Genomic DNA, 7,991 nt, shown 5'->3' with positions numbered 1-7,991 from the left:
GCAGGCACACACCGCCTGCCCTGGCAGTTCCCGCACTCACTGCTGCGTCGGGTTTACCCTTCCCCTGGAGGGGAGCTGCTGCCCAGGGGCTGATGGGAAGTGAGGGGGCCCCAGGGCGAGGGTTCCAGAGCTGTTATGCAGGGGTGGGGACCGTCCCGTGTGAGAGAAAGAGAGCGCGAGCGGGGGGCGGGGGCTGTTCCCCCCAGCTGTTAGTTGAGGAGGCTGCTGTCTCCCCCCACTGCTGGCTATTTGGGGGAGCTTTGGATCCCCCCTTTCACGCAGCTGTGGGTGGGGGAGGGGCCTTTGTCCTTTCTTCTCCTCCCCCCCCACTGGGTGGGTTGGGAAGGGTGCTTTGCCTCTTCCCACCCCCGTTCTGTGGTGTGTGCTCTGCTCCTAACCTGCTCCCCCCCCAGTGTTTTTGTGAAGGGGGCTCTGTCCCTGGCCATCCCTGCCCCCTCCCCCCCCAGTGTGTCTGTTCAGAGTGGGCTCTGTCCCAGCCTCTCAGTGGATGTGTAGCTTGGAGGGGGCATTTTCTCTGTGCCTAGTCCCTCCAGTGTGGTTTTCTTATGGGCACCAAGGCCTTGTGTGAGGTGGGTAGAGATTGAGGCTCCAGTTTGCGTGTGTGCTGAGCTCCACCACCTGTGTGTAAGCCCTTTGGGGTTTAGAGAGCATGGCCCTTTAAATCTTTGTCCTGAGGGGGGGGAGAGTGCGGATTGTGCCTGAAGGAGGAAGTGCAGGGGGGTGGGGGAAGAGCGACAGGGTGTGTGTCTGGAGCTCCACACAGAAGGGCTGCAGCCAGCGGGGCCCTGACAGAGTGAAGCAGCCGAGAAGCTGCCCAGAGTCTGCGAGGGACAGAGCAGCGAGGGACGGGGACAGCCCAGGACAGGAGCAGCACTGGGCCAGGGAGGAATCGCCCGAGGACAGACCGGAGCTGGACCCAGTATCACGTCTGCCCAGAGCTGCAGGGGGCTGTGAGTATTGGAGCTTGTGGCCTTGCACTGGGGATAAGGAGGGAGGCTGTAGCTAGTTAAGTGGGGAGGTGGTCGCTCTGTGGGGCTTTGCAGAGAGCCGCAGAAGAGGGCCCCGGAGGGGTTTGTTGGGGAAAGTTCACTAGCGCCGAAGACGACCAGGAGCACTCAAGACTCACCACCGGACTGGAACTTTGCCCAGGACTCCTGAACTCTGAGTGCAGACGCATTGCTCAGTGTCTGCCCTTTCAGACTGTGCTACCACTGGGCCTGTGGGGCCTTGTGTTGCAGGCAATCTGTTTTACCGCTCTCCCTGTCTTTCCCCGTTATTTTTCTCCATTCATCCCTCTGTGAATAAATATTTCCCTTTCCTATATTCACTCTACTATTCCAGTGCGTGTGTTCACTCTGGGGGGTTTGGAACAGATGTCCCTGGGGTGGAAGGGATTTTTCCTGCTGCATTCCTGCGCGCGCCTTCTCTTGGCCGGAGCTGTCTGCAGAGCAGACTCCATCTTGGCCAAAAGTTACACACGTCTGTGGGCACTGGAATCTTTGACTTTGGGGGATGGGGTTGGATCCCCTGCTTTGAGGATATGTTTTGGGAGAGAGCCAGTTTGTGCTATGGGGGGACACCAGAGCCCTTTTGCTTTTGCAAAGGGGTCTGAACTGCTTGAGTAGTGTGTTGGGTTGGCAGCTTATCAAGGGTCCAGTTGTCATGGTTGCAAAAATATGGTGTAATAAAAAGGGAAGGCATGATGTAGACTGCATTAACTCACCCCTTATATTAATTCTCTCAGAACAACAATCCCCAGGCCTTAACTTGCCAGATCACGTGTGAACGGACGGGCTGCCTCCCAAGTGCTCCCTGTTCCTGTCATGGTCTGAGGTTGCTTTGCAGGCCCCTGCCTCCGTTTCCCTTGTTTTTAATTCAGGGCCCCTGAACTCAGATTATCAGCACAAACTTATCTCTGATTCATCAATCCCCCAGCTCAGAGCTGAAATTATTAACATAAAACAGTTCCCAAAATTAACTTCTCAGAATCCCCCTCAAGACCATACTCCTCGGCCTTCCCTGCTTGAAAACTTCCCCCTGAAGATTCAAGGTTTGCTCCTGTGTTCTGTTCATAGTATTTCACTCCCACTGCATAGTGGTGGTTAGTCTCCTTGAGCATTTATCACTCTGTAGCTTGCCCTTGCTCTTCCTTGGGGAATCAGCTCCTAAATGCTCAGCTGGTGCTAATAATTAAACCCCACTCCTCATCTCAGGTGTGACAGGCAGGAGTGAGTGGCCAAGGCTGGCTGATTCCAGACCTCCAGCCTTTCAAGGGGCAGCCATCCTGTCCCACCGTGTGTAGAATCAATGAGGCTACAGCATTTCCATTCATACTGTGAGCAGAGTTTGGCATTTAGACCCTGCTAAGGGATAGTCAACATGAGCATTTCAGATGGTAACTGCCACCTAGTACATGTAAGCCGAAGTAGCGATGTTTGCTTACAGTAGAAAAATACATTCTCTTCCACATCTTCATAGGGGTCAAAAATAGCTGAGATTATCACCACTGACAATAACGTCCAGACGCTCCACCTGAGATCAGGGCATATTGTGCTAGGTACAGTATTGATACATATTAAGCAACAGTCTTTGCCCTGAAAGCTTACAAAAGATAGACAAAAGGTGAGAGAAGGGAAGTGTTATTTCCATTTTACACATGGGGAGCTGAGGAAAAGAGACACCAAGTGACTTACCCAAAATACACAGGAAGTCTGTGGCAAAGCCAGCAATTGAACCCATATCTTCTGAGTCTCAGTTTAGTGCCTTCACTACAAGACCACCCTTTCTTTAATTTTGCTTACTTCCTCTTGTTGCCCTGCCCTGCCCCAGCTACCTCTTGGCTGAGGTGAAGCTTGGACAACTTTAGTTGTAAATGAGAATTTTGCAGAAAGTTAGGCTCATGCATGATAATAGAGACCTTCTCTTTCTGGTCCTTATCTGATGTGAGAACAACTTGCCATCCTTTCTTCTAGCCCTCTAGCAAGGTCGTTTGTCAGAACCTACAAACACATGTACATCACCAACTTTATTCACATGAGTAATCCCACTGAAATTGTTGGGATTATTTTTGTGAGTAAATGTCACTCACATCCATGCCCTACGTGTCTGCAGCTGCAGGCTCTATTACAGGGATGCACACAATGCAGCCCAAGGGTCAAAGGAAAACAGCAACATCCTTAAATGCAGCCTTTGTAGTTCAGGGTAAAGATAAGCTAATGAACTAAAGATTTTTTTAAATTGCTGGTGCACTCAAACAACAGCCCTTGTCTTTTTGATAACTGTAGCCTTCTCCTACCTGGCCTCTATCCCTGCCTCTCGGGTCTCTCCCATCAAGTCAGACCAAAATCCATCCGTTTCTCTCACCAGTTCAACCTTTCACTCCCTCCCCGCTTGAATCTCCCATTTGGCTTCTGTCTCTTACTTTGTAATGTTTAAACTTATCTTCCTCTGTAATGTCCTTACTACTGAATATTGTCTCAGGCTACGTCTTAGCTCTCATTTTGTCCTCTGCTCATTCCCTATGCTCTTCCCCGTTGTGCCATGCAGGTCCTTTTCCCCCCATTCTCTTTCAGTACTTTTCCCATGCTAGCCCCAATGCCTATTTACATTTATACATCCATTTACATCCCATCTGAGCGCTTTAGTTTCTGCCATCTGGTTCTGTTTCTTGACTTCATGGTCAAGTGTCCTTTCTCTCCACTTTCAAATCCCTGCTTAAAACTCCCCTTTAAGTAACCCTATTTCTATTATCATAATTTATACTTTCACTGACGCTCTTTCGATTTAGATTGAAAGCTCTTTGGGGGCAAGGAATGCACATTATATTTTCTATAGAGAGCTGCAAAAATTAGCGATTGTCGCTAAATGTATTATAAGATTCTTTTCCACTGTGCACTCTACAGAAGATAGAAGTACAGTACGTGTTCAGTTGCAAAGTACACACACATTCTATGAACTTTGGTCTAATTTTTTGATGGCAGGGGAATAAACAGCCATTGCTTTCTAGAATAAACCAATTTATCTCAACAGAGTCTTGAAGATTTTGAAAGATGGAATAAGCAGAGTCTCCCTTAGGAGATAAAGTGTTTGGAAGTTACTTCACAGCACCTCGTGCACTATTAAGAAGATATGTGCAATCACACCTGATTGCAGATTTATGGCACTCAATCTCTAGGGCATTTAAACTATTGTAGCTTGGAGGAATCAGACTAGTGGTTAAGTTGCTTGCAGTTATTGTGACATCCCTGAATGAAATCTAGGAACCAAAAATTGCCCATCTCCCAAAAGGCCAATGATTCAGTTACTTAGTTATCCTGCCTCTAATAGTGGGAAATGCTGTATGCTTCAAAGGAAGGTGCAAAAACCTGAGAATGCACCTAACTGTGCAAGAGAGAGTCTCTTCTTGATTTCACAGAGGGATTCCTTTAATCTTGAAGCAGTAGGATTGCAAGTCTTTTTTTCCCTCCCACCATATTTAGAACACAGCAAAATTACCCATTCAACATATAACTTTATGCTAAAGTCCTGCAAAATTAAGCAAACAACTTTTCAATGCTTACCTTATACAGGAAGTGGCCCAGCCTTAATTCTGACAACTTCTTTTGCTTGTTGTGTGTACACTCTGCTATTGTTGAGTTCTGTAAGAGAGCTGGTGTAACAATTATAGTAACAACAAACTTTGCAGCACATAGCCTTATGGAATTTCCTTGTCTGGACTCCCATTTTTTTTTTCTTCAGATTCCTTAATAACCTTGTATTAGCATTTTGGATGTGCAGTGGCTTAATCTTGATGTGATGTCATGCCAAAGGGCATGGATGAACGTTCAGGGGTGTGTAGCTGAGGCCTGGGCCAGCCCTCATGCGGGGCTGGGAGGAAGCGCCACCCTGCTCTTGGACCCAGTTGCTGGCTCTGCGCCCGAGGCCCTGGCTATCAGCTCCACACCCGCCCCCAGCTGTGGCTCCAGCCTCGGCCCCTTTACTCCTGTCCGCATATCTCCCCCTACCCAGCTCCACGGCCCAGCTCCCGGCCCAACGCCGTGTCAGAGGGGGGCAGGTGCAGACAGGGTAAGGGAGGGCGTGACCCTGAAAAGTTTGGGGACCACTGTTTTAAGGGGACTGAATGGTTGATCTTCATGACCACTAAATGTACTCTGAACTCGAGAGTAAAATATTTATTCCACTATGTAAAAAGAGTATATTTGAAACCCATTAAAACTTCATCTTTTATTTTTCACCCGTATTGTAAAGCTAGTCTAAATAAGGAGTTGGATTGGAATTGAGCTCTGGGTTACATTTTTGGCTTTGTCACAGACTTCCTCTGTGACCTTGGGCAAGTCACGATGCCTCTTTTCCCTATCTGTAAAATAGGGATAACAGTAGTTCCTTCTTCCACCCTTTGTCTTGTCTGTTTAGACTGTAAACTCATCACAGTAGAGACTGTCACAGCACCTAACACAAGGGAGCCCTGGCTTTGGCTGGGGCTTGTAGGCATGACTCTGATATAAATAAAGAATCAAAATGTATGTAAGAAACACAGGCCTGTGCTTCTGAGGTGCTTACTACCAAGAGCCACATCAGACTTCATTTTGAATTTTCAGCAGCTCTGAAAATCAGGCCTTGTATCCTGGGAAATGTGGTATGAGTTTAATAGAACCACAATTTATGAACAACTACAACTGCATCCTAAGAACATTGAAATTTGTAACCGAAGTATTCTGGCATTGCAAGCAAGTGTGATTTAGTGGAACCAAATCTCTGTAGGGACTGTCAATTAATTCTAAATAGGTGGGTTTTTTTTTTAAGGGTAATACTTCCTAATCCCCCTTGCAAACCAATGTTCATAGTGTCATCCTCTCTCATGCAAGGAACCCAACAGCAATATTTGTATGAATAAGACTATTCACTGGAGAAAGGGCTTGCAGCATAAGTTCTCTCATGAGGTTCACCAAAAGCTGTCATGTATATATACACCACTATAACATCTGGCTGCCCAATATGAAAACCACACAAACAGTACCATTTGCAATGGGAGTTCTGGGTGGAAAGGCTTCAGGATTGCATGCATAAGATGTTGAATATTATTTAAAAAAAATAACAAGTAGGAAAAACAAACAAATTTTCTTTGTTTCTGTGCACATGAAACATGTTGGGATGAGAAATTGCTACAGTTCTAAAGCTTTTGATTCTCTTAAAATCTGAAACTTTTCTGAACAGCATATTAAAAACAGAGGAAAATTAATCAGAAGACCGGTGCTGGGAAATCAGATTGTATAGTTCAATTAATTAATACTTTATTACAGGAAACCTGAGCTTCTCATCTGCTTGAGAAATCATGTTCTAGTAAATATACAAATTGCTATTTAATGATCATGTAATATGCATTTCCTGAAATTATTTATTCCCCCCCCGTATTTCCTGAAATTGTTTCTTAATTTTTCTATTATGAAATACCAATGGGGCACCATTAATCCAAAAGTGTATTCTGTGCTATGGTCAACACTTTGTATTATTGCCTTCTAGGGAGAAAGCTCCTCTTCCCACACTCCAAGCTGTCTAACTCGCAGTTAGACTGTGGGGTAGGTATTGAGAATGAACAGGCAAAAGGGCTCTAAAAAAAAGCAGCCCCATTTTTTGTTCTTTACTCCTGCTTTGGAAACAGTCGTTTGAAAAGAGTCTGAATTTATTTTTTTACTTGGCACTTGGGCCAAAAAAGGGGGCACTTTCTTTTAGAGAGGAGATTTTATGCAGAGCTGCATGTGCATTCTGTGCGTGGTTAACCTGTTGCCAACTGCAAGTATGTCTGTTTTTGTTTTTTTTTACTTGAATAATCTTCTGCGATTTAGAGATGGGAGAGTATCAGAAGTAACTTGTATAGGTCTCTCTTTCCTTCTTTCAAACAATAACCAACGTTTAGCTCAGCAGGTTTTGTTATCCAGATTTATTTAGGAGCAGTGAATAGTTACACAAAGGTAAAACGGAGATCAGTATTTAATCCTAGGAACAATAACTGTTGCTCAGAAATGTTTCCACTATAGCCATTAATTTCAGAAATGTAGCAGTTTTCCTTTGGAAGCAGCACTCTAAATGGAGATTATTAAGCACTCGTGATGGACACAGTGCAAAGGCACACTTGCAGACAATGCATGCCCAAGAAGTTTACACACTGATAAGGCAAGACTCACTGGGAGACCCAGAAGAGAAGGTGGTTAGAGCATTACATATATTTGCTAATCAAACTTTCTTTTCCTTCTTACACTTTTCCTTAAAAATCATGGGACGGAGAGCTCAGTTAACTGCTTGTGGGCCTGTCGTCAGAGTCCTCAGAAATTATTTGAATTAGGAGATTAATGCAAGGTCATTTAGCAGTGGTGCCCAGCCTTACTACACGAGAGGTCCACAGAACCCTAAGCACAACCTTGTGTGGATCAAACAGATTCTATGTATTTTAGTAAGATTTAAAGTCACCTGTACTGATTTATATTTCAAGTTCAGCCTGTTTTGTATATATTTAGACAGGTTGTTTCTATGTACAGTGTTGTCTATTTAAAAAACAAAGAAATCAGTGAATAAAATGTGTACCAGGATGACAGAAATCAGGAATAAACCAGTAAAGAACAAATAACCGTCTCCCTAATCACAAAGAGTGCACTTTCTGAGTTAGTGAGAAGTCCAAGGTGGTTTCTCAGCAACCAGTTTGTTTAAGTTTGGCTCAAAGTCAGACACTCTAACCTGAAGTACAGCATGCAGGTGGTCGTCTGTTAGGAGGTACTGCTGCTTAGACAGTGGCCTGGTCTACACTACGCGTTTAAACTGGTTTTAGGAGTGTTAAACCGATTCAACGCCACACCCGTCCACACTAAGAGGCCCTTTATATTGCTATAAAGGGCTCTTTAAACCGGTTTCTGTACTCCTCCCCAACGAGAGAAGTAGCGCTAATATCGGTATTGCCATATCGGATTAGGGTTAGTGTG

The 7,991-nt window shown here is 45.3% G+C and overlaps 1 protein-coding gene across 1 annotated transcript in view; it reads left to right on the top strand.

Moving 5' to 3' along the window:
* The first annotated feature begins 760 nt into the window (after window positions 1-760).
* The window catches only part of LOC123343275 (leucine-zipper-like transcriptional regulator 1 homolog), a 30,530-nt gene continuing 23,299 nt past the window's right edge, over window positions 761-7,991 (top strand). The window contains exon 1 of the mRNA XM_044978269.1: window positions 761-971. The gene's annotated coding sequence lies outside the window, so the exon portion shown is untranslated. The remainder of the gene's footprint in view (window positions 972-7,991) is intronic.

This window comes from Mauremys mutica, chromosome 10, assembly GCF_020497125.1.
Source record: "Mauremys mutica isolate MM-2020 ecotype Southern chromosome 10, ASM2049712v1, whole genome shotgun sequence".
Classification (NCBI taxonomy): Eukaryota; Metazoa; Chordata; order Testudines; family Geoemydidae; genus Mauremys; species Mauremys mutica.
Note: the sequence above shows the minus strand (reverse complement) of the source record. Positions and strands in the feature narration are given on the sequence as shown.